This window comes from Branchiostoma lanceolatum, chromosome 11 (genome assembly GCF_035083965.1).
Source record: "Branchiostoma lanceolatum isolate klBraLanc5 chromosome 11, klBraLanc5.hap2, whole genome shotgun sequence".
Lineage (NCBI taxonomy): Eukaryota > Metazoa > Chordata > Leptocardii > Amphioxiformes > Branchiostomatidae > Branchiostoma > Branchiostoma lanceolatum.
The window spans coordinates 952,720-975,332 of NC_089732.1; the positions used below are offsets into that span (position 1 = coordinate 952,720).

The following is a 22,613-nucleotide window of genomic DNA, read 5'->3' on the forward strand; positions in this document are numbered from 1 at the left end:
AGCTCAGATAACTGTAAGAAAGTTACATAATCCAAGGAGGTTTCAATCAGATAAGATCCTTTGGATAATCAAGATAATATATAAAAAAATCGTAGTGAAGCGGTCACAGCGCAAACCGTGAATATAAAAACACAGCAAAAAGTTTAAGAATTACAGTACGTGATCACAGTATGACATCACTGCACATTACATACAGGCAACTTGATGGGCTAGATCTGACTCTTGGAGGTCCAACTAACCATTCCCCATACAATACACATGAAGGAATAAAAACAACCCACTTTGACGTTGCCATGGTAACGGAGATGTGAGTGGCGTTATTTTGCTTTTAGTTTATTTCACAAGTTGATCCACTCTCACGTGCTGTTAGGGGGGGGGGGAGGTCTTAAAAACGGCCAGTAGGTGACACATATATATCCTGGAGAAACAAATAAATTGAAACTGAACTGAATCATCTCCGCGTGAATATGTTTCAAACGTCTCCATAGCGTTCTGTCAGATCTAGATTAATGTAGCAAACAACCCGCCAGCTTAAATGTATCAAACTCGAGTGAGCGCCATCTGCCACAACTGCCACCCTAATGGAAAACATAATGCAGGTGCACAAAGTGATTCCGCCACAATCCGTCAGCTGTCAGGGAGCTGATGTGTGGTAAACACGCTTCGGGAGGAACGCCGGGAGGCAGATGTGATGGCATCATGCAGAGTGAGAGAGGATCTAGGCAGCCCGTGTCTGTTTATATCGGGCGTGCGTAGTCCAGTGGTTAGCGATCTTGCCTCTGGAACTAGAAGCCTTACATCCACCTTGTCATGGGAAACACAAATTTCTCATATGATTGGCAAGGCGTCCAAACGAGTGTCCACTCTTAACAAATTGAAATTCAGATTATCACGAACAGTACTTGATGTTATTTATAAATCCTTTATTCGTCCTCTCCTTGAATATGCTGACATTATTTTGCATGGATGTACTTTATATGATTCCCAGCGATTAGAACGTGTCCAATACGAATGCGCGCTTGCAGTCTCAGGGGCTGTAAGAGGGTCTTCGTATTCTTCGCTACTTTCTGAATTAGGTTGGGAAAAACTTTCGGATCGTCGTCACGTTCACTCTCTGATCATGTTCTACAAAATTGTCCATGGCCATACTCGCCAGTATCTTAAGGATTTGATCCCTCCTGAAGTCTCCATTTCTACTTCTTATAATCTTCGCAACAAACTTAATCTAAGGATACCGCTCTGCTCTACAACTCGATATCAAAAGTCTTTTATTCCTTATGCAACGCATCATTGGAACGGTATTGGCATAGCTGTTCGATCTTTAAATCTTTCGTTGTTTAAAAAACATCTAGTGAAATTAGTACGTCCCTCTTTCCATTCACATTTTAGTCATGGCCCCCGGTACACTTGCGCCCTCCTCACACGCCTTCGCACCGGCACGTGCAGTCTTAACCTAAGTTTATTTACACGCAACTTAGCAACAAGTCCAGCCTGCACTTGCGGATGTCGAAGCGAAAGCGTTGTTCATTATCTTTTGTACTGCCCTATATACAACCAACAAAGACTCAACCTTCTGGGCAACCTACGGAACCTTTTAGCCCCTATTCTTGATATCGATACTTTGTCTGATCAAGCCTTCATTTATTCATTATTAAGAGGTTCATCCTTTGTTTCGTATGATTTCAACTGTAACATTTTAGGCTTGACTCAGCACTATATTTTGACAAGCAGACGTTTTAAAACTTAGTTCAGGTATATTGATATATTCATTGTTTGTTTGTTAGCTTGTTTGTATTGGACGACCCAATTGCTGTTTATTATTGTTATTGTACTTGTCTATGTAACTTGTATCTTTTTTTCCAGAGGTGATGTTTAATATTAGCTTTAGCTAGAGTACATCACCTCTGTGTCCTGTATATTCTTCTGTTGTTTAATAAAAAAAAAAAAAAAAAACTAGAAGCCCCGGGTTCGATCCCGGCTGTGTCGCTCACCCGACATGCACGCTAACTGGAAAGGTCGCAGTCCTTAGGACGGGACGTTAAGCCGTGGTCCACTGTTCACTGTGCTTGTCGAAAAGCCAGTGCCTGTTTATCGTCATGTTGTGCCGTAAGTCTGGGAGTACTCCAAGGCCGGCCTCTGGCGTGTAATTTGTCTATTTGACAAATGTCTTATATTTTTTATACATTAGCATGAAAGTTCATCTGAGTTGGTAACATACATAATGAGAAATAAACTCTTCTCCAACTCAAAAAAAATTCCGGTCGAAGATTTTTGTGATTTTTTTTTCAGTTGTAGAACAGTTTATTTCTCATTATTCTTCCTGCATGTCTATCGTGATGTTGTGCCGTCAGTCTGTGAGTACCCCAAGGCTGAATAACTCCTCTGGTGTGTTATCCGTCTATTTGGCAAATTTGTCCTATTTTCATGCATGTTCGTCATGATGTTGTGCAGCCAATCTGGGGAAAATCCCGGGCCGACTAACTCCTCTGGCATTTCAGTTTCAGTTTCAGTTTATTTGTTTTACCAGAAATACATGTCGCCTGGTGGCGTTTTTCAAAGATTTCTGGGGGGTAAAACCCCTTACATATGAATACAAAGCAACATTTTAAAATATCAAATAATGACAAATAATACAGCAATAAAGGTTAACTTGAAAATGTAAGTCTTCAACAAAGAAAAGAAATCATAATTAGATGATAACCGAAGTAACGATAACTCAAGAGACTAGAGATATTGAATCAAAACATAATGGAGAGTCAAAACAATGAAATAAACTTAAATGTAACGGAATTTGCATATCAATGTGTAAATTATAGGAGAAATCATGTTATCTGTCAAGTTGGAAAATTTCTACTAGTTTTCCAGAACCTATCGGGGTCTGGTGGAGATGATATGCTTATGAAAATAGTATTATCTAAATGAAGGCGACAGTTCGTAGAGTACAGCTTTAAAATATTTTGTAGATTGGGTGGTCCACAGAACCAGTGGCAACTGATTACATATTGCTGTATCTCTGTACATAGAGGACTTCTTCAAAGAGTTTGTTCTAGTCTTATCTAGTCTAGAGATTGGCTTGGAAGCAAAGCGAGAACGCAGCGGTTCGGGGGGTCTCCAAGATGCCGGTTCTGGGTAAGGAAGAAAGTGAGGCGACGAAGAATTGCCTCTCCTAGGAGGTCATGAAGGGAAGGTTTGTGGAACGCCCCTGTAGACTGGGTGGTCCACAGCACCAGTGGCAACTGATTCCATATCTCTGTACATAGAGGACTTCTTCAAAGAGTTTGTTCGTGGCTTATCTAGTCTAGAAATTGGCTTGGAAGTAAAGCGAGAACGCAGCGGCGCGGGGATTATACACTTCTCTCCACAGGGGTTCTCCACGATGCCGGTTCTGAGTGAGGAAGAAATTGGGGCGATGAAAAACGGCCTCTCCTGGGCAGGGAAGGTTTGGGAACGCCCCTGTAGATTAGGTGATCTGCAGTACCAGTGGCAGCCGATTACATATTGCTGCAGCTCTGTAAATAAAGGACTTCTTCAAAGAGTTTGTCTTAGGCTTATTTAGTCTAGAAATTGGCTTGGAAGTAAAGCGAGAACGCAGCGGTGCGGGGATTATATCCTTCTCTCCACAGGGGTCTCCACGATGCCGGTTCTGAGTGAGGAAGAAATTGGGGCGATGAGGAATGACCTCTCCTGGGAGGTCATGAAGGGAAGGTTTGGGGAACGAGGAAACTGTGGCTGATGAGATCTTTGGTTGGCCGTGCGCCGCAAATTGGCTCTGCGATGGGTCAGGCGTTTGTTCTCTCTTGTAAGAGAAGGTGATGAAGGTGTGGTGGGATATTTAGTGTGCTCGAGGTGTGGCTCTTCTCAAACATGGGGCCTTCGACTTATGTTTCATCAGAAAAATGTCTCTACCAAATGTCGTTTGAAGCAAGATGTATATTGTTATAGCTCGTTATGCTGTCCATGTCAAAATCCCAATGTAATGTCTTATCTTTATCAGCAGGGCTAGCTTTTTTGTAATTATAGCAACAGGCTACCCGGGCAGCCCTGGCTGTGCTGAACGGTCAAACCACCAAATGAATGAAAAAGCAAGATGATAAGTGGCATGGTGTCTGAATGTGCTCGAGGTATGGTTCTCCTCAAACATGAGACCCCCCAGCTTTACGTCCCACTATACTAGAGAAGCCATTCTTAACCAAAGCTGGGTACTCATTTTCACATCCAAACATATTGCTAAAACGCAGCTTCCAGCCTTTTGAAGCGAAGTTGAACTGTAATTTCCAAGACAAAAGTTGAACGTTTCCAAATATTCGACTGTGCTGTTATATTCAACTTCAGTGCCCTAAATTCCACTGTACACGAGAGGGCCCAAGCAACAAAAACAACAATGACAGCATCAACTAAATGTTCTTCTACAATGGCCTACATCTTTGTATTGTACTTCCGATCTGCACATGTCACTACCGTCTGGCTCCCTCTGAGTATACCATCGCCATCGGGTGTGCCTTTTTCTCTACTGTGCACAAAATGACAAATGTTTCACTAACCAAACTGCCAGCAAAGCGCCATCAAACAACTCGCTAGGGACAAACAAACAGACACTCCTAGTTCATGAGGTTATAAGTCTTACTGAGTAACAAAGTTTACACTGGAAAGTAACGAGCTTGGTGAATCCTATTTCAATCCTATCCCGGTAGAGTCGACAGCATGACAGCTAGATGTAGCCACGAATACTTTTACTTACCCTGTATCTAAACCAGATAAGCAGTTTTGCACAGGAACACTTTGAGATAATTTTCGACTATCCCAAATGGACTCGGAGCTCGTATGTGATGAAGACCTTCTTCGGATGCAACAAAGCCTATCACAAATGGAGCAAACTGAACCATGCAACGTATCAAGAAGGAATCATCCCCAACCGCATGGATCTTAGGATCCTAGCTGGCATCTTAATTGTTCCTTTGCTGTTGATGACGAATGTTTCATTCACTGAACTTCCAGCTGGGTTAAACCAAACAACTCATTAGGGACAAACCCACAGACACTCCTGGTTCATGAGGTTATACGTCTTACTGAGTAACAAAGTTTACAGCGTAAGGTAACACGCCTAGCGACTCCCATTTCAGTTCTATCCCAGTTAGTCGACAGCAAGACAGCTAGATGCAGCCACGAATACTTTAACATGACCTCTATGGGTCCTGAACAAGATCCAGTTTTGTTCAGGACCAGTTTGGGATACACTTCGACTATCCCAAACGTGAATCGGAGCTCGTCTGGGATGAAGACCTGTTTGGGATGCAACTAAACCTATCAGAAATAAAGGAAATGGAGCCTTGTTATTCATCCAGAAAAGATTAGCCGCAAACACAGGAATCTCAAGATCTTTGGTAGCATGTTACTCGTTTCTATACGAAGCTATACAATATTAGCCAATTATCAGTTTAAGATTAATGTCAATGCAAGGGTGGGAATTGAAATATGTGAAAAATTCAAGAGCACTTACTAATATTTCTGATACGTATATCTGAGATAAGTGTGTATATTTAGTATCCAGTCCTATCTATCACGCAAATGCCGACATCATGCTCTTAAAGGTGACATCTGCAGCATCAGCAGTTAGTGAACCGTCTTGCCTAAACGCAGTTTCACGAACCTGGTGGAGATACACACCACCAAAATCTAATGAATGCTGTATAGATGAGTAGATAAAAGTTTACAAACGAATGCGCTTCTACTAAGACGCAATTTTGAAAACCAGGTGGAGATACACATCGCGAAAAATCTCTCAACCCCGACTTAATCATGCGTGTGTTAATGAAGTATTATCCTGTGGTGCAAATGTAATAAGAAATAAGGAGGTTCCTATATTCACCGTTATCATTATCATAATCTCCACTGCACATTAAGGCTAGACTAACCGTAGCATAGATTGTGATGCACTGATTCTCAACGTCGATCCTCTGCATACAGTAATATGTTGTTTGGTGTAACTCATCATAGATGAATAATGAAAATATGAGCAGATAAGAGTTTGTATCTCAATACTTGGCAGAACTTGTGAAAGAGGCAATAGCTCTTAGATAATGGCATTTTATTTGAATCAAATATTCATTCATATTAGGGCTTGAAGGCAGCATTTTGCTTTATGTTTCGAATATCACTTATATCATCGCTGTGTAACTATCTTTAGTGAGAGAGGGAGGGAGAGAGAGGGGAAGAAAGAGAAAGAGAGATTCAATACGAAGAAAAAAAAGTCATATTCTACACTGTCGTCTTTTTCCCAGGATGCAACGCGCCAAGTCACGCGAAACGCGTGAAATCTCGCGCGAGTGTTCAATCACGCCCCATTAGCGACCGCCCCGTGTGTCACACTCTCGCGCCCCCTGTATGACAACAGCCGCTGAGTTACGGGCGTCAGCAACCCACCTGACGGGCGGCAGATGCATCATCGCCCGCAAACAGATGGCGGGCGCTACGGTCGACTTGCGCTAACGAGAACGGGGACTCGCGGCTAATGGTTCGGCGTGACGCGGGGTGATTTGTGTGGAACCGTCCCGCGCCCCGCTGTCACAGTCTCGGGCCTGTCGTTTGTCAGGATCCGGGCAGACGGAGAGGAATTGCGCGGGAATCAGCAATTAGAAGGCTGTGTCTGTGGGGATGGGGAAAGGTTGGCGGGCGTGCGTTGTGTGTGTTTTTTTTAGTGGGCCGAGGGGATTCAATCGTTTGGTTGTCGGGATGGCTGTTCCGGGTTTTTGAGTAGCCTCTACCAGACACTACGCCGGCTTTAGGGAGAATATTTGCCAGGGTTTCATTGGAAGGCCCCGTTAAACGGGCGAAATGTGATCTTCATCGTGACTGACTCTACTGGCTAAGTATTCCTTTTTCTGCCGAATTCTACGATTCATACGCCTGTAGGAGGGCCTGGTGGTGGAGGCTAGTTTTTGAGTGAAAGTTTGTCAAGAAAAAGCAATTTTCAACTCAGCACCAGTGTAGCCCTCTGATAGCTACTTAGTAATTTCCACCTTGTTCTTCTATGTCTCACACTTATTAAATGACACATAGAGATTCTGTCTCTTAGCCAAGAGGTCCAGAATTTGAATGCATGACGTTGTCGTTTACTTAACAAAAATGGTCGCAATCCCCAAACTAATGCAATGTAAAGCTGTGGTCCATTTTTCATTGTACTTGCCTAAAAATGCATAGAAATTTATCCGCTACAATAAAACTGTACGAACATGTACGCCTTCCTACGACCAGTGAATAAAACCTTTCTGGAAACCCAAACTCACAGGATCAAGACACATAGTCATTTCCTTCGCAGTTTTTACATGACGTACATTTACGTGTCACTGAGTGCCCCTCAAGAACTTCAATACGTTCTCCTTAACAATCTTCATGAATGAATTTAGACTTTAGATTATTGACCCACTTATCACAATTCAGAACGTAAAAATGACATCTTTCTTTAGATCTACATAAAGCAAGAGCACGAGCACAGAAATGATTTGTAATAATGGAAATATATGATGATACAAGTTTACCTAAGCTTAGTTAATCAAAACGCATGCGAAATATAAACTTTACTTTTCTACTCATACAAAAAGTCATTTGAATGGTACAGGGGGGAATTTACCTTTAATGCATGATTTCCTTAGCGGCGCACAGGTATTGTACATCACCCGTTCAGCACTACATAGGCGTGATTAAAGAGCCTATAGACACAACCCTCCTCCCTCAAGGAGCCTTACTCGCTGTTTGACCTTCAGAATGTTTTATTTGACCTTCCGAAGGTTATAAACAAGCGCAGTGCGAAGTTAAAACAACAGTGATGAGTTTTTACGGGGGTTGAAGTAGTAAAAATGATGTGTTGAACTCATAATAGGGGTTATGTCGCCCCATACTGGGCGTTAAACACAAAGCAGATAGAAATGTTTTTAAGCATCGGCTTGGACTTAGATGGCCTTTCAAATACAAATGTTTGAAATGGTAAAAAAAAAAAGTCTTACTATAGCTACTGCTATTTAACAGGAATGATTGACATGGTAAAAGTACTTGAATATGCTGATATAAAAACCTAAAAACAGAGGTAATATGCTTACATCTGTTTTGAAACATGAATGTTTGACATTCAGTCCTTCTAAAAGTACGTAAATATGCCGATATCTGTGAATGCAGTGGGGCGACATTCTCAACCAGTTAAGTGCCGGAGACGAAAGTTCTTTCCTGGTGCTCTGTGATGATGACTTCTAGCCTGGGTACCATCCTCCGTAGTAACCGCTGGAGCAAGCGAAAAGATGGAGCCAGCGTTTAGTACGTAGGATGGAACCCAGGCTAGATGATTACAGAATTCCAGCAATCACAGCGAGGCGCCAGTCCCTGCGCAAGTAGGACAGACTTGAGAAATGCCGTGACATCGCCGTAACGGTAAACCTCGCCGCGTGTCATTGAACCTGATCGCCGTAATGTCGTCTGAAATGGCGGGAAAGTACCCGTGAAGGATCGTCTACATTACCGCCAGACGTCGCCGGTAATAGGTTTTACGTCGGGCGATTCGTTCTACCGTTTAAGGTCACAAGCTGTGGCTCCCTTTCCAAAATTAAAGTGAATATCAAGTTTCAGCATGGAAACTAGATACTATTGAAAAGTATAACTCATTTTCATTTTTCTGTTTAAAAATGATAGCCTTCATCAAGGGGAATGGCCGTCACGTGACCCTACGTACACGTGACTTGAATGACGGGTCAAAGGCTACAGAAAGCCGGCTGTGACGTGAAACTCCCGCGCTTGACGTTAACCCTGAGGAGTGCCGGAGTTCGTCAGAAATGGCGGGAAAGCAGCCGTGACGGATGGTCCGTATTACCGTCAGACGTCTCCGGTAATAAGTCCGCCTCGCGCAGGACGTATGGCGATCCGTCAAGCCCGTTTTAGGTCAGCGGCACAGGCTCAAGTTACAGAACGGCGTGCTCGGGGATAGTCTCAAAATTTCTCTTAGTTTCGCCACACAAAGTACATTTTCCAAGACTATCAGGAAAACATACCCTGATGATTAACTCAACTTCTCGTACAACTCTTCTGTGAATCGTACTCACCAAATCTTGGGGAGTTCACGTCAGGCAGGTTACTTTGATAGTTGTTCGAAGATACCAAAAGCTGCTAGCTGCATCTGTAATTGTAAGGACAAAACGAGTTTGGTTTAGCGTCCAGTACATGGAGCGTAGGCCTCTTGAGGTGTTTGCACACACCCTAATCCACCATAACAAAATAGATTTTCTAGCTGCCATGGAAGAAATATTTGCTAAATGAAAATAGCTTCATCAACGAACTCGCAAAATATTGTACTCACCAAATTCCCGACCGAGGCTCAAATCTTCATCACGGAGAATGACCCATCACGTTCGTCACGATCACGTGACTGCAATGATGCCGTGGATCAAAGATGCTAAGGAGCAAGTGACTTGATATGCGTCTCCTTGGAGCTTGCAAAGGTGGACACATCCGATGATCATAAAGATGATGATAGTGATGATGGTGATTGTTATGATGATGTTGATGATGGTGCTAGTGATGATGGTGATGGTTATGATGATGATGATGATGTAAGGTGACTGTGGGACATTGCCTCTTTCACCCCCATTGCAAGGTCACCTTATTCAGAGTCCGGTAAACCTGTAAACACATAATACATCGTCCCTTATAAATATGACGATTAAAAATTGACCTTATTGCAAAACCATACCCAAAGGCTAATGGCAAACAAAGCATCAACACTCATCTACAATTCCCCCATCCGTTATTCGTATTATTCTTAGGCCTTCTTTCCCCATCCAGGTCCATAACGAAATGATATCTTTACTGAAAGGCAATTGTCTTCGTGGAACATCCCTGACGCTCCGAAACAGATGCGATGACATTGCCGTGACGATGCGTGCAGGGGACTGATTAAGAATGCCATAATTACGTTTTTCCTGACATGCAACATATGCGAGACATATCGCCACTATTAGTGAGCAACGCTGGAACTAATGTTTGTATCTCCACGAGACTATTACATCTGTTCCGTACTAACATCAATTAGCAAGGGTAATTCTATGTTTTAATTAATTATTGCGGTTTAATTAGAGAGAGACTGAAATTCAACAACATCACGTCTCACGTAAATTGGACAATTTTTCAGTATCTATCTTATTAATTCTTATAACTTTCTCTCCTCTTGTGTTTCCCATACTTTAGACATGGCTTCCTTTAAATTATCAAACAGGCATGCTTGTTGTATCGAGTCATTCAACATTCGATAGCTTGCTCTGGTACCCTTTATGATAACGCAGTTGCCATCAACCAACAGAATTGTGACGGAGCTATCTTGACATGCTAATGCATCGCCTGCCTTGTATGCACGTGTTTGAAATCTGTGAAATCTTTGTTGAACTTTATTGAAGAAAATCCATTAGCGATAGGCCCTAAGGCACATCACTAGTCTTCCTGGACTTCTTATCACATACAAATACAACATCAAAAAACAATACATACAGTAACGATGACAGCGTAACAAACATGCCACTTGGCAGACTAGTTAAGTCTGAATTAACAAAAACGCCCTTGCAGTTCCAGAGAAAGCTGCTAGGGGGCCCAAACATACACCACTTCGTTATTACATCACAAGCTATCTGCCACCCAAAAATCAAGACCACAGCACGTCCAGGTCAAAAGATACAAAAATTGAAGTTCTGCTGCAGTACCAAGGTCACATACCAGGGGGCCCAAAATCGACCCTGACCTTCGGCTTCACAACACCCACCCGCATACCAAATATCATCGTAATCCATCAAGAGGTCCTTGAGTTATGCTGACTACAAGAGTCCTGAAACACAAACACACACACACACACACACACACACACACAAACACGCCATAAACAATATCTCCATTTTTCATGGAGATAACAACATCAAAATAACAATACATACAGTTACGATGACAGCGTAACAAACATACCACTTAGCAGACTTGTTAAGATTATGATGGTATTTACATCTTTATTCTCACACACTACGCAAGAGTCAAGACAGTTGTTATGTTTTGAAATATACGGTACACATATTATTAACCCTACATTATTAGTTAAAATATTTGAACACTTTTAAAATTGGGACATTATAATTGGGAGTCGCTCACACATTACAATAGTACATTTAGAACATATAGTACATATTTTACACTACACTATTAAATGAAATGTGGACACGTTTGTTGAAATATTGAGACATTATTTACGAACTCGCACTGCGATTGTCGAGATGTTTACTTCGATGCTCTTACAGCTGGCAGCGGCTCAAACGTGTTCCCGCAAAAGGTCCCATGAGAAATAGATTAGCTCGGCAGCGTGTAATGTACTCAATGACCCCTGACCTCCACCCATACGTTTCCCGCGAAAACATCTGCTACATTTCAGTTTGAGTCGGTAGATAAAGTCAGACATGGCGTCTGGGAGAAGAGGGATTAGAACAACATCCCTCACAAGCCTCCTGTGCGTAAGAACAGGAAATCTGCGATATAACGTTACTTACAGCGTTAGCTGTGTCTTGTCATTCTACAATCCTCTTGTGTGTAAGGGTAAGGGAATTGAATCCTCTTCAACATGATTCACTCTCTTTGCTATGCTCTTGACAAAGCTCTTTTTCGGAACACGTGCCGTACAATAGATATGATTATTGTCCACCCTTCACATGTACAAACTATCATTCAAAACGTATGTATTGAGTGACTTGTATCTCCTTTGGTATGAGTGCAAACTACAATATTCATAAAATTGATACAGACAAAGTATGTGCTTCTGCAATTCCAGATTCAGTTTTATTGCTCATGACTTTGCATCTGACATTTCATAGAAATATGCACATGAAGTGCGTCATGATTTACAATGGGGCAAATTTATTCATCAAAAACATCAACTATAAAATTGAAAAAAAAAACACGTGTGCGAACATACTAAAAATAACAGCAAATTACCAGTGCGGCGCTGCCATACAATCATTCTCAGTGTCTCCCTGGTTCACTTTCTACGCCGCACACAGTCAGGAAGCCCCTCCTCAAACCTGATGTATCCCGAGGATTCGTGTTTAACCCAGACCGCCGTGACGGACAGCCCTGAGGTCCCGCTCTCCCCTCCGTCTTACTCCTGTAACTCCCGCGGTATTCACGACGCCGGGCTCAATCTGCCGACCTCCCTGCCCGGGCCTTTATAATAATGATCCCCGCCGTGAGGTGCCTTCCTCCGGCAACCTGCGTCATCCATATCCACACAAAACATCTGTTCCTGCGGCATAGGAAGTCCGACTGTCGGAGGGTTCAAACGACGTTCAGGTTATTGGGTTTCGTTTGATCAAATTGTGAAAGTTTGACGCATTGCTACGTAAAATTGGTCCTCTTTACTGAACGTATTGATGCTCTACAAATTCCCTTCCGAATGCAAAAGGGTCTTCATCTTGTCTTGGGACAAAGGAGGGTTTGAAACGACGGTCAGGTTATTGGGTCACGTTTGATCATATTGCGAACGCTTGAGCTTATTTTCTGCTTAAGATTGGTTCTCTTTTACTGAACATATTGCTGCTTTACAAATTCCCTTACAAATTCAGAAGGGCATCCATCTATCCTCGGACAAATGACGTCCCTGACTTTCGGAAGGTTTAAAATGACGGTAAGGTTATTGGGTTGCGTTTGATCATATTGCAAACGTATGAGCTTATTTTCTGCTTAAGATTGGTTCTTTTACTGACCGTATTCCTGCTTTCCATATCCCCTCCCGATGGCATAAGGTCTTCATCTTTTCATGAATCTTTGGACAAATTGCGTTCGACTATCGAAGGGTGTTTTCGTTTGAAATGACGTGCAGGTCACTCAATCACATCACAATGTCAAAGGAACGTATGGCATGTTTTCTATATCAAACAGGGTCATTTTTACTCAACTTATTGCTGCTTTCTAATACCATTCGAAAGACAGAAGGGTCTTGATCTTTTCTGGGGACAAATTACTTCGGCTATGGGAATGTGTTTTCGTTTGAATTGACGTGCAGGTCTCTCAATCACATCACAATTTCAAAGGAACGTATGAAATGTTTCCTATATCAAACAGGGTTCATTTTACTGATGTACTGAACTTATTGCTTCTTCCCAAATTCCCTTCCAAATGCAGAAGGTTCTTGATCTTTTCTTAGGACAAATTACTTCGGCTATGGTAATGTGTCTTCGCTTGAATTGACGCGTAGTTCACTCGATCACCTCACATTGTCAAAGGATCGTATGGCATATTTTCTATGTCAAACAGGGTCCTTTAACTGAACACATCGTTGCTGCTTTCCAAATTACCTCCAAAAGTCACAAGGGTCTTCATCTTTCTCTGTGAGAAATGACGCTCCACGTTTGGGAGGTCAATAGTTCAACTCGCTTTCTCAAATGGCGTGTTCTCTACGATAAGTCGGTCATTTTTACTGAACATAATACTGCTCTCCGAATTCCCTTCCGAAGGCAGAAGGGTCTTCACCTGTGACAAATGACGTCCTACTTTCGGGAGGTCTTCCCGTTGAAATGAGGTTCAGGATACCGTGCAATCAGTACCACGCATTGTCAGGGGAGCGTTTGACATGTTTTCTATATTACTGAAAACTGCTTTAATTTCAAAATACAGGAAGGTGTCCACTGTTAGCTGTTCATGTTCATATTATCTGAAGGCATTTGATTATTTTGATCTAGTCCTTGTATATCTTTTCAAAGAACCTTTGTTATGTTTGGTAGTCATAGGTTATGTCTGTGGTACTGAATGTGTTGTTGCTGAGGGAAGAACGAGTGAATAACTTGGATGGTATCTATTTCTATGTCTCATCACATTGTTTGGAGGAGCATTTGGCGCTTCTTTGAAAGTTGGCATACAAAAGTGCCCTGCCAAATGTTATGTGATACATGACTTGCTTGGTCAAGGTTTGGCTGTTTTAGCGTTTGAGGACTACAGAGAATTACTTCAGAGTTATGATTTCTTCAGAAGCAAAAATTACTCTCATGTAACGATTTTAAAAAAGAAGCACCACAAAAACGGTATGCTTTGCCCTTTTTTGTATCTAGGCCCCCTGTTGGGAATTGGGTCGTGTTCCGTAGGCTAACTTATCCTTGTCACAGCTTCAGTAAACAATTACTTTCAAACCCCTGCTGCAGCACTTCCCAATTACAAGAGACATTCGGAGGCAATCTGACAAATCCCCGAGGAACCGATCCAGCAATCCCCGCAGCCGGGAAACACGTCTGCAGCAGAGCCCCCGTTCCCGAGATCAATAGGGAAACGTGAACTCTATCTCACGGAATAACCCGCACCGCGCCTAATGGCTCGGAACGCGCCCAAAGACGGGAACTTGTCTTTATGGGGGGCGCATCGTTAGACTCAATTTGCGCGGGACCGACCGTGACACTGGCCCGGGATTGGGGTCGGCACACGAGCGCTGCTCTTTTTTGAAGACGTTCTCTTTTGCAGGGGCTGCTGTGATAGTCGTACATAACTGTTACATTGACTTGGGTTAACACTGAATATATATCACGAATAGCATCACTGTAAGGTGGCCTCTTTTCCCGATAGAATACAACAGTTCTACAGCACAGTTAAAAAACGACTTTAGAACGACAGAAAGCACATTCCTAAATAAAAATTATCTCGACACAACTAAAAATCATCTAAACTCAATAACATACATGCATGTTAATTCAAACACACACCAGCCTGGATGATGCTTTCTCTGGTACGATGAGGCCATGATGAGATAGATAAATGTTCATTATGACATATTTGGAATCTAATCTTAACATCTTAAAGTTATGTAGTTGAGAAAAGTACATTACCCCGACACAAGTGAGAAAGCATGCCAAACCAATAACATGATATAACATATACCTGGTTATGTAAACGTACACTAGTTACGAAGGACTGCCAACATGCCCACCCGCGTGATGCTTTCTCTGGTAAGAGACACAATTTCAGAGATAAGAACCTCATGATGAGATAGATAATGCAGACATGTGGCAGGATTTAGCCGATACGACTGTCTGTTGGGAGGATTTGTAGCTACACGATACTCGTAATGCTTACATGGAGAGCCTTGATCCTGAAGATCCCCTAATATTTTAGCTGCGCTGCATCGAAGATTAACAAAGTCCTGGATGAGCTGGAACCGTATGATTTGTAATATTGCAGTTTCTCTACTGTAATCACATTTTAGCCACCGCCTCTAGGGGGAACTAGATCTTGGCGAGGAAATTAAAGATGGCAAAATGTACGAGTCACGTTAACCAGTAGTATTCAACAGAACACACAGAGTAGTGTAAAGCGTCGCGGTGATGCATTTAAGTTTTCTTTCTGTACATCAGAGAGCTTTGAAGCCTGGACCAAGTCCAAAAGTCAATGAGATGTCCAAATTGGCGTGCTTACAGCATTTGGTGTTAACTAAAAATCTAATCTTCCACTGGTCATAACAAGAGAATAGTGATATTTGAGAGTCTTTATTATCGGTTCAATGTTGGGAGAAAGTTTAAATCTCTTTCAAGCAAGCACAATGAACAGTGAACCACACCACACCATGACATCCCATACATATCGATAAGAGTAGGGGTCCATCCCGATGTGAGTGGATCAAACTTATCAGTCCTGTCTTACGTAGCTTGCATTTACCGTACAAAGCTGGTGTAAGGCCAGGCGTTGAACTGCTTATACGAAACAAAGCGAGAATACAAAATGCCCAAATACTGTAATACAATTGCCCGTAATGCCCGGTCTTACACAGCTTCCATTTTCTGTACAAAACTGGTGTAACTGGTTATACAAAACAAAGTTAGGAAAACTGGACTATTACTCAGGCCTGTCAAGCCCGAGATTTCATGTCAGTTGGCCCAGTGTTACCAGATGGACTTGATGATAGACTGTACGCGCCCGGAGATGGTCGTCATCCTTCCATCCCTGCTGTAAAACAACCTCTGCTGGGCCTGATGTACTTTATGGACCCCCGTAAAGAAGCCAAGGCCCGTTCGTCATGTCTGGGTGCCGGGATCGAGTTCGCCAGAATTTGCAGTAAGGATTTGAAACGCCGATCCGTTTTGTCTTGGCGTACTCTCACTGCACACATTTCAAAAGCTGGCCTGACCCAAAACGCTGCCATGAATACAGCCGCGTGCTCAACGTTCTGCAAAAATCTGTAACGAGGTCACCTATTCTAATCATTTGACCTCCATCTGGAGCATTGCAACAGTTTATGATGACCACCTTCGGAGTGATTGTGATGTGTTGTGTTCTGCTCCATCGAGGCATATCAATTTACAGGAGAATGCAACATGGAAACGCAACATTACAGTCACTAGGTGAACAAACAAAACGTATCAAAATGTTTTGCACGTTTTCCCATTTGACTATATCAATGTCGCTTTGAAGAGTTGTCAAAAAGAGAAAATGAACATTCTTCCAGATGACTATTTTGTAGATAAAAATGACAATGGCCCAAAGGCATGAAGTAATGATAAAGACTGAATTACATTTCAAATCGGTGATAACAATGAAGATGATGATGATGATATGGCCACAAAGAACAGTTTTAGAGGAAACTGCGTTTGTCTATCGCGGAAGTAATCTTTGTTACCGGTTACATAACGATGTTTACCCGGAGGGGACCATGCATCTGGACCTGGCATGTGATCCTATGTCTCCGTAATAGTCATAAATCTTCCTCCATAATATTTGTCCTCTATGGCAAACAGATAAAAAGAAATGCAAAATTACGGGGAAATAGCCTATGTTCAGAATCATGATTCATGCATTGTCACTGAGTAAAGAAACATAAACATTCCTCCAAAAGATTTGCACTCTACAAAAGTGCTAATAGCTAACAACACCGAGTAGAAGAATAGCAACCAGATAAAAAGAAATGCAAAATCAGGGGGGGGGGAGCCTTTGTCCAGAATCATAATTCATTCAATTGTCACTAAGTAAAGAAAATCTAAAACATCCCTGCAAAAGATTTGTCCTCTACAAAAGTAATACTAGCTAACAATACCGGATAGAAGAATGTCCAACAGATAAGAATCACGGCAATGAAATGGTTCATGGCTCACATAGGAACATCTTGGCAAAAACAATGTGTACTGTAATATTCATTACAAGTTTTTGCCCGGAAGCGTGCCGTTTAGATCTAACGATGTTCAGGAAAAACTCTCTTTCCTGGGAAAACCGTCTTTTCGTAGATAATACCTACATTTATCATCGGTTCAGCTGCAGCGCAGAATACAGCCAGGGATGTCCAACTAGCCTGAGGCTACTGCAGAAAGGGCTAACTCTGCTGATAAGGACACATAGCAGGACATTAAACTAAGACTCGGGACACTGAATTGAATATATTACAACATCTGTAATGCGTCTGTGAATATTAGCCATCCTAGGTATGAAGGAATAAAATTTTAATTCAATTTATAACATTTGATACAGTATAGAATTATCAGACGTTTCAAGTGTCCACCGGACATTTTTCATAATTGAAGGAAATTTCCTATTCAACATTTGCAAAGGTATAGCGGGAAAAGACTGGAAAAAACGTCAATTCTTGGAAAATACTAATTCTGCTTGTAATCCACTTGTTCATAAAAGGTTCGGCTGCAATATAAGATAGAGGCAGGCCACTTAACTAGCCTGGGGCTTCTGCAAAATGGAAGGGCTGACCTTGCTGACAAACAGAAAGCTATTTGATGACATAACATGGCATAAACTCAAATTATGACATTACATTCAACTGAGAACATTATATAATATGTTAAGCACAGCTTAAACAGACTGGAAAAACTTCCTTTCTTAGAAAATAGTTATTCTGCTTAATTGCAATCCACCTGTTCATAATGGATTCGGCTGCTGTATAAGATACAGGCCACTCAACTAGCCTTAGGCTGCTGCAAAATTGAAAGGCTGACCTTGCTGACAAACAGAAAGCTACATGATGACATAACATGACATTAAACTCAAATTATGGCATGGCATTCAACTTGGAACATTACAACATCTGCAAAGCACTGCGGAAACAGACTGGAAAAACTTCCTTTCTTAGAAAATAGTTATTCTGCTTAATTGCAATCCACCTGTTCATAATGGATTCGGCTGCTGTATAAGATACAGGCCACTCAACTAGCCTTAGGCTGCTGCAAAATTGAAAGGCTGACCTTGCTGACAAACAGAAAGCTACATGATGACATAACATGACATTGAACTCAAATTATGACATTACATTCAACTGGGAACATTACTACATTTGCAAAGCACTGCTTAGGCACTGCTTAGGTTATTACTATTAATGCTGGAAATTCCTTGATTTCTGTTGCACTACATTTTAATTTCTGTTGGATAAAGTTTATGTTATCATTATGGTTAATTTATGTCTACATTATTGTTAATTTATGTTACCATTATTGGTATCATTATTGTTTATTTGTATTGATAACTACACCTTTGTTATTGTTTCTTTTTATGATTTCACATCTGTACACGATCAGTTTTTGCTGGATGGTTTCCTTATTATGTTTTGTTATGTTATTATGAAAAACCAAGAAAAAAGAAAAAAGAAAAGAAAAGAAAAAAAAAGCACTGCTAGACTCCAATAGTCTACAGATAATGGGCCTCAAGACGTTTGCAAAGCCAACTTTCTTAGAAGAACCAGACTTCTTCTAGGAAAGTTAAATATTTATGCAGGCAGTGTGCGTTGTGGCAACAAGATACGGCAGTACAAGCATTGTCGCGGGTCACTGTACATCCATCATATTGTCTGACAAACAGATCCAAATCGATGCCTTGGCGTACGTCATCTATAAAGAAAGTTGTCATGCGGCATTGAACGTTTTGCCAAGTTTCCGTTATAAATGTTGATCTGGGATTATTTGAATGTCAAGACCGTCTGTAGTGCATCTGTGGACGCTCGTACATCATCCGGTCTGGCGCCAGCGTTTCTGCTCGACCCAGTCCCATCCGAGACATACTCGTTATAAACAACGCTTCAAGAAAGTTTTAAGAAGATTGCAAGAGTTTAAATGAATGTTGTATGAACTACATACTTATTGGACTATCATCGCTATGGGCATGCCCCCTGGAAGAAATACAGAGTGTAAGAAGATTCAGTATTTCATACTCCAACATCAGTCTCATCACGGCATCAGCGACATTCACGTTGTGAATTGTATGTTTATTTAATAGAAAGGTATGGAGATTGTGAGTATCATAAAATGCACTTTACTGATACGGACAAAATCAGATTTGCCCAAATGAATACGAGACAGGCGATCAACACTGTAATAGCTGTCACTTTTGTTGTGTCGTTTGAAGACAGGTTATGAATATAGTAGTATCATCAGAAACGGCATCATGTGTAAATGTGATGGGTCTATTATGGATGGCTTCCCGTAACTGTATAGCGTACAGCGTGGAGCTCAGCAATATATCATACTTATAGGATGCTTTGCTATCAGATATTTTCAACTTTATATTCGCTCGAATCATAAGTGAGGCACTCGTGTCGCCTTCAAGAAGATTCATGAAGCCATCATGAACTGATAGAAACTATATAAGCTGTACGTGGGGTGGGCTAGTAAAATTGTATATTCGCACGGACGGACACACGAGCGTGAAGCAGCAATATATCACACAGCCTGGACCTTATGCTGTGCCATGTTGAAAAACACGCTTTGGGGAAAGATTATGGACTTCATGAATTGTTAGGAACTATCCATTTTATCTGTTTGTGTGATGGGCTTGTAAAATTATACCTTTGCACGAACAGATGCAAGAGTAAAGGCTAAAGGAGTTAAAAAGTTAAAGTTAAAGTGGTCCAATGCATCGAAGATGCGCCCATCTCCCATTCGAAGCCCTTGGGCCACACAATTGCAAGCCACTACAGCAGGGGGCTGGTCCGCTGGTAGTGATGTGTGTTTAACTTCCATACTCTTTCCCAAATGCTGAGTGCTAAGCAGAGAAAGAAGTATGTACCATTTTTAGAGTCTTTGGTATGACCCTGCCGGGGTTTGAACTCACGACCTACCGTATGCAAGGCGAACACTCTACCAATTAGGCCATTGCACCGGTCATTAAAGGAGCAGGCTAAAGGAGCAGTATATTATACAGCCTGGACCTTATGTTGTGTAACTTTAAATGATACCCAATATGGAAATTAAAGTTTATGCTGGCTCTAAACATCGTCAGTTGTTCGGAGCTATCATTCTATCTGTATAGACATAAGTTAATATAAACAGATATTCGCACGAACAGACGCAAGAGCGTAGTAAAGGCTAAAGCAGCAGTATATTATACAGCCTGGACCTTATGTTGTGTAACTTTAAAAAATACGCAATATGGAAAGTTTATGCTGGCTCTAGACATCGTGAATTGTTCGGAGCTATCATTTTATCTGTACACAATTTATAAACAGATCTTCGCACGAACAGACACAAGAGCGTAGCTAAGGCTAAAGCGGCAGTATATTATACCGCCTGGACCTTATGCTGTGTTACTTTGAAAAATACGATGTTAGAAAGGTTTCTTATGGTTGCATCATGAATCGTCCATACGACCTGGACCTAAGGCTCTGGAAATAGCGCAGAATCTGTAGCAACATGCGAGTAGCTTGCGCAAACAATGTATAGAAAGTTCATCAATAAAGCAAACTGAAAAAAATTAGATCCTCGACAAAAGTATTAATAGCCAAACATCAGAGAACATCAGAAAAAGGATAATGCACCCCTATTCCTAAGGTCAAAATGGAATAATCCTACCGTAACTATGGTGATCTCAGAGTTGCTACCTCGTAACCACATAACCCGAATGACCACCCTAATGTACGCAGAGTTTGTTATCACATAACTGTCGGGGCGTTTGCATAGCACAACAGCCCTTGCGCCTAGTCTATAAAACACCGAAGATAAAACCTTTAGGTCTTGAGTGCGAAGAAAATACGACTTCACGGAATTCAAGAAATAGAGATGTAAAAAACACAAAAGTTAGTTTGTGATTATAACAAATAAAGCTCTGGTACTTACAACCTAGCTGTATTGGTAGTTGTAACAGTATTGTTTACATAACCGTTAATGTCTTGAGAAAGATAAATAAAACCAGTTAGATATAATATGTTTTCATAAACCTTCACCCATTGCTTTAAGTACTTAAGCAAATAAAGATGTGATGAAGCGGTAGTAACCTTTTCATGAGCTTAACAAATAACGTTACTTGCACTTACCGTGTTGGCTGCATTAGCAGCAATGGAGCTGCCTGGTATTACGGACAGTGTTACGGCCTGAAAGAAACGTAAATAAACAGAAAACTATTAACTGCATCAATGAAACGACTTAGATTCTGAACCTTTAAACACGAAGAAAATATGACGTAAAGCATCCCTGCAAATAAAGATGTAACAACGTTGCACGTTACGATGATAACAACTAACGTTAGGAATACTCACCGTCCTAAGCGTACTGGTAGCAATGAAATGACCTGGCTTCACGGAAAACGTCAGGTCCTGAAAGAAACGTAATGAAATAAAAGTAAGTTTCAACTGTGTATTAGTATATATAAAGCGAATTAACGACATCTTTAACATGCTAAGAAAGAAATGTATAAGATGCAAAATAAATAGCAATGAAGTTGTAACAAATTGGCAGCTTTTATTGTGCCATTAAAAAGAGTGGACAACAGTTAAAATGACTCGCTGACGTTGCAAACGCCTGTTTTTCATCGGTACTATCTAATGTGTCATTTGCAATTTAGTGACGGATTAACGTTTGCGTGGCTTTTACTCTGGCAAAAAAGTCAATCACAGCTGGCAGACTTCACCCCCTTACCCATACTGCTCTAACCCCCAAATCCGACAGACTAAACTAGCAACCATACAAATGTAAGGGAATGCTGTATTGTGAATCTATTTCATGCCGCTCTTGGTTTGGTTCTAAGACACAACCACAAAACAACGGTGATTTATCAATGGTGACATTTTAACGAACTGTTCAGAACGGTAAAAGCGTCGTAAAGTTAGTTTTGTTCTTCACACGTAAACTCGGGGGAGTTTTCTCACTTTATTACTTAGGTTATAACCGGACTCATAGCGAGCCTTTGAAACTCCAGGCTCTCCCGTGCTGCGATATTCGCTTTCGCAGTTTATTTCTACATTAAGGTTTTAGGCGGCAGGACAGACGGTAGTAAGTAAGTCGCTGTAAACGTGGGGAGATGGAATTTACAAGGTGCTTTCTATTTCATTTGCGTCGGTAAAATTTATGGTAGCATCCAGGCTCTTGGGCAGTTTTGAGCAGCTGGAAAATGTTCCACCACCCCCGGACGAGTCAGGTGTATTTTATAAAAGTGATGCGGATGTGGTCAGCTATGACAGTCGTGATGTTCTAGGTGGCAATGATGACAGCGGATGTTGTCTGTAATGTCTGACCGTTATTATATCCAGTCGCTTGAGTAACTGTTACCTTGCGTATCCCATTACCTGACTAATATAAGCAGCTGCTGACGCGCCGCGTGCCTGCGAAGCTGGTGTGTTACACCGAAGGGCGGTTATACCGGCTATACAGATA

The 22,613-nt window shown here is 41.5% G+C and overlaps 1 protein-coding gene and 1 long non-coding RNA gene across 2 annotated transcripts in view; one reads left to right on the forward strand and one right to left on the reverse strand.

Moving 5' to 3' along the window:
- The window catches only part of LOC136445351 (uncharacterized), a 31,995-nt gene extending 22,316 nt beyond the window's left edge, over positions 1–9,679 (reverse strand). The window contains exons 1-2 of the long non-coding RNA XR_010757402.1: positions 9,338–9,679; positions 9,084–9,157 (exon numbers count right to left, since the gene is read on the reverse strand). This is a non-coding gene — a long non-coding RNA (uncharacterized lncRNA). The remainder of the gene's footprint in view (positions 1–9,083; positions 9,158–9,337) is intronic.
- LOC136444890 (protein turtle homolog B-like) overlaps positions 1–22,613 on the forward strand; it is a 145,827-nt gene that overhangs the window by 38,566 nt on the left and 84,648 nt on the right. The window lies entirely within an intron of this gene.